Source organism: Pteropus vampyrus, unplaced genomic scaffold, assembly GCF_000151845.1.
Source record: "Pteropus vampyrus isolate Shadow unplaced genomic scaffold, Pvam_2.0 Scaffold440, whole genome shotgun sequence".
NCBI lineage: Eukaryota > Metazoa > Chordata > Mammalia > Chiroptera > Pteropodidae > Pteropus > Pteropus vampyrus.
In genome coordinates, this window is record NW_011889221.1 from 394447 (window position 1) to 399033 (window position 4587).

Genomic DNA, 4587 nt, shown 5'->3' on the forward strand with positions numbered 1-4587 from the left:
GTACACCTGAAAATTATGTAATTATGTTAACCAATGTTACCCCAATAAACTTAAAAAAAAAGAAAAGCATGTTATCTAACTTATTAAATATTTCTTGAATGAATGAGTGAATAATACCTGGCTTAGTTCCTAGAGTATAGTATTTACTTCCCTCTACTTACAGCATGCACCGTGATTCGGAGAGATGAAACCATTAGTTTAATATTGGATAAAGAATCTAAGGTTGGCAAAAGCCACTATGATAAATGATAAAAGTGGAAACCAGGGTAGAAGTTTCCTAAATGCTAATGGCACCAAATGTAATTATTACAAATTTGGGCACTTAGTTCCATGCTACTTATTTTCCATATGTATGTTTTATTACATCCTACAAGATAAGTCTTTGAGGGCAGATACTGCACAATTGAGTTCTTTGCTCTCAAATACTGCATGTGTAAAATCATAGTACTAAAAGGTGTTGTATTAGTTTGCTAGAGCTGTAATAACAAAGTATCATGAGGGATAAAATCCAGATCAAAGTGTCAGCAGGGTTATTTTCTTCCGAGGGCCCTCTCCTTGGTTTGTAGATGGCCGCCTTCTCCCTATGTCTTCATAAGATCTTCCCTCTGTGCATATCTATATCCAATTTCATATTCTTAAAATGACAGTGGTAATATTGAATTAGGTCCCACCCTCATGAAATTATTTTAACTTAATTATCTCTTTAAAGGTATAAATTTCCAGTTATAAAATAAATAAGTCATGGGGATATAATGTATAGCATGGTGACTATAATTAATCCTGTATTGCATATTTGAAAGTTGCTAAGAGAATACATCTGAAAAGTTCTCATCCAAAGGGGGAAAAATGTAATTATGTATGGTGATATGTCAGTTAACATACTTCATTGTAGTGATTATTTTACAATATATGCAAATATCAAATCATTATGTCGTATACCTAAAACTAATGTAATGTTATATGTCATTATATACCTCGAATGGAAAAAAAAAAAAAGACCCTATATCCGAAACATTAATATTCTGAAGTGATATGGAGATTAAAACTTGAACATATGAATTTGGGGAGGACAAGATTAAGCTCATAACAGGAGTCTTAACATAGAATCGTTTTCTCTGGTTTTCAAGAAGCTGGTATATATACCGTCTCATTGGCCGCTCAAAATAACTCAGAAAGGCAGAGGGGAGAATCATCAGATATCCATTTAATAGGTTCAAGGCAGGACTCAAACCCGGGACTTTGAGTCTAAATACAGCCATCTTTTTATTGTATCACACTACTGCTCTGCAATAAGAAGGTGACAGTGATTGGCAAGTTAAAAGAATGCATTAGTAACTTGTTAAGTGAGTGTTAAGCAGGAAATCAATTGCTCTAAGTTTCTTTTCATCTTTAAGCTGCAATGACTCTTATTTCTCCTTTACAGCACTTCAGACAACAGCACAGTGCCAGACACACAGTAACTATTCAGTATGTTTTGGATTTAATTAAAACTAATTAAGCTTCAGACTATGCACACTATTGCGTGCCCCTTAAAATATCATCAAAACTACTTGCCTCTAGCCTCTTAACTCTAGAGTTCTCACAGCACTTTGCTCGTAAATCTTTAAAACAGGAATGTGAAGTAGGAATATGAAAAGTAATGCACTGTCCTTTTAATGAGTACTCATTACCAAATAGGGATATTCCCATTTTCTCTCTCTCCCTCTCTCTCTCTCTCCCTGCCTTCTCCCTCTCTCTCTCTCTTTCTCATCAAAACTTTAAACATAAAGAGCAATTCAGTTTTATGGAGAGAGGTCAAGTGTTCTCATTCTCCACACCCCCACATTTTAAGGCCATCATTTAAAATGCCTGAGCAACTTTTATTAAACCAACCTATGAAAATAAAAAGTGCCATGTAATACAAATACAAATCCTTTGAAACCAGAGATTCTGTATGAGTTTTCTATACTTACTACATGTAGGCACTTTATAATATGTACCTAAAACAGAAAAACCACAACTTTATTGCATAGAATTTTATATCAGAAATGTAAACTGAGTCAAACAGTTCATCCTGGCTGAGGTAAAAAATGTGGGCATGTTCAGTTTTGAGAAAAATTCTGAGTAAGAAATGTTTATTTGCCAAAGAATATTTTATTTAATCTTTTAACTCTTCCCTGCATTGGGGTTCTAGAAACCTCAAGATATCCTCTAGAAACTTGAATTCCCTATGTTTTTAGGGTCCGGGTCTTTCCTTCATTTTTACCTATACCTCAAACTCACCAAAAGTGGTATGTATTTGATTCAAAATAAAACTGGAATATAAATATATAATAACTCTTGAAAATCAATCCACTTCTTTATTATATATTTTTAAATGAAACATAAAAAAGGCAATTACTAAACACGGAATTTCAGAATTCATTAGTGACAGTCAGAACTTTAATATGAGACTTCTGCTTGTTAGTCAATACCCATTATTCTGTCATTCCACCGGGACCCAGCGATTAGTTGGTAGTAAACTGATACAAGGAAGTCTACTTACTTGCAATTGATTCTGAACTTTAAAAATGAGTTGATGCTATCACCAAAGAATTGAGTCTAATTTTCACACAGATCTCGTAATAGCACAGGAAGACGACCAAAAGGATTTTTAAAACTGCTCCAGTCATAATGTTGGCTCATAATTCTACCTTCAATTGACTCCTCTTCTGTCATTTGGAAAGTGGAGAGGGTTGGAGTAATAAATAAGGTTGTGTTTAAGTCACCTGTAATTCCACCATTGTAATATGAACCATACTTTTATTTATGGCAAGATAGTATTTGGAAATATTAGCTTATACTCCTTGATCCTTGCCCTGTTTATCCAGTTACAGCATTTTTAATTTGTTGCTTTATAGAAAGCAGAAGCATAAAAGAAAAAGAGATAAAGGGACTCAACTCTCATTTTAACAGACTGATCCTCAGGAAGAAATGGAACAATCTCAAATATGCAATAGTCTTGAGTGTACACTCAATAAGAAAAGACAAGCCATCTTACTCCCAAACCAAACCAAGTTTTCCCACAGTGAAGGAGGGGAGATTGGAGGAGAAGCAAGAATATTTAAGCTCAGCAGACTTTTGAGAAATAGTTGGTTAGTTTAGGTGTTTGGGAGATCTAAGAGGAAAGACGACTTACACTCTTTTTGCCATGGGGAGGTGGCAAGCCACCAGAAAAGAAATATCTGTGACATGTGTTTAGGAAAAAAGGTCTCAAAAATCTTCCAGACTATCCACTGGATCAGCATAATGAAGAAGAAATAGAAGATTCTCCAGGTGATCAAAAGAGGCCTGAAAATATTGGGGGGGGGGGTCAGAACAAAAGAAGTCCTGTGGTAGATTAAAATGAGTGAAGGGTCACATATAAAGGAAGATATCTCAGTCTATGCCGTTGTGAATAAACACCAGCATGCAGAGACCAAGACGGCTGTTTGAGGGCACGAAAGAGCAAACCTCCTCCCAGACCCGCTTCCTCGATACCTTAGCTCTATGTTGCCCCTAAAACTTACGTGAGACCTTTGTGGAAAATGAAGCATCCCCAAAGTCAATAAAATGATTCAGAGATCAGAGGCACAAAAGCAAAATTAGGTTTAAATGTAAAAAAATCAAGTTACATTTACTTTGTTTTCACGTTTGCCTTGTTTAAAACTATTATCGTCATCCTATTGTACTTGAAGTTAAAGCCTCAGGAAATATAATTGTAAAAATAAAGTTAATAAATATTAAATAGAGACAAGTAAAACCAATTTATACTTTTGTTCACTAAGAAGCATTTGTCTTGCAATAACATAAGTAAAGTTTGGTTGTTTTTTTTATAGGCTGCTTTTCACATTCATAACATTCCTTTAGTACAAATATATCTGAGGCCTCATTTTTCTCTCGGTCTATAGAGACCATTCCTTGTCTTTCTTTATTAAGTCACGGCTTGTCATGGCACATTTTTTTCTTGTTAAAACATTTATTTTTGTTCTCAGGTTGTTGAAGACAGTTGAAATTTATGCTTTAAAAAACTAGAGTATACTTGAAATGATGTAAAATATCTAGAGTTGAGCTCTAATTTTTCAAAAATTTAGTAATTTTGTATTATGCAAAAATGAACAACACTTAAGTCTACCATTGATCAACTCTACATTAAAATAGGAATGTTTCCATCATAACAGATATATATAGTCCCTCCCAAAGTCTGGGAAAAAAGATGATGTATTATATATATTAGCCCTTCAACTCCCACACACAAACATAAAAGCTTCAGAATAGGAACTATATTCCTCTATCAAGGTTCTATAGGGTTACATAATTAGAATATGCCACTCTCCTTTCTCTAGTTACATAAATAGACATTGATCAAGGTCATAAACATATAAATGATTCCATTACTATTGCAACAAATGGCAAAGGCCACCAACGAACAAGTAATAAAAAGCAAACTGTTGGTTTGAGAAACTAGAACTAACATCAATGAAAGAGTGAAGAAGGAAGAAGAGGAGGCTGACTGAGATTTTTGTCTCTATTTAATATGTTTTCATTTTAGTTTATAATTTCATCACTTCGAGCTTTTAAAAGTTATAC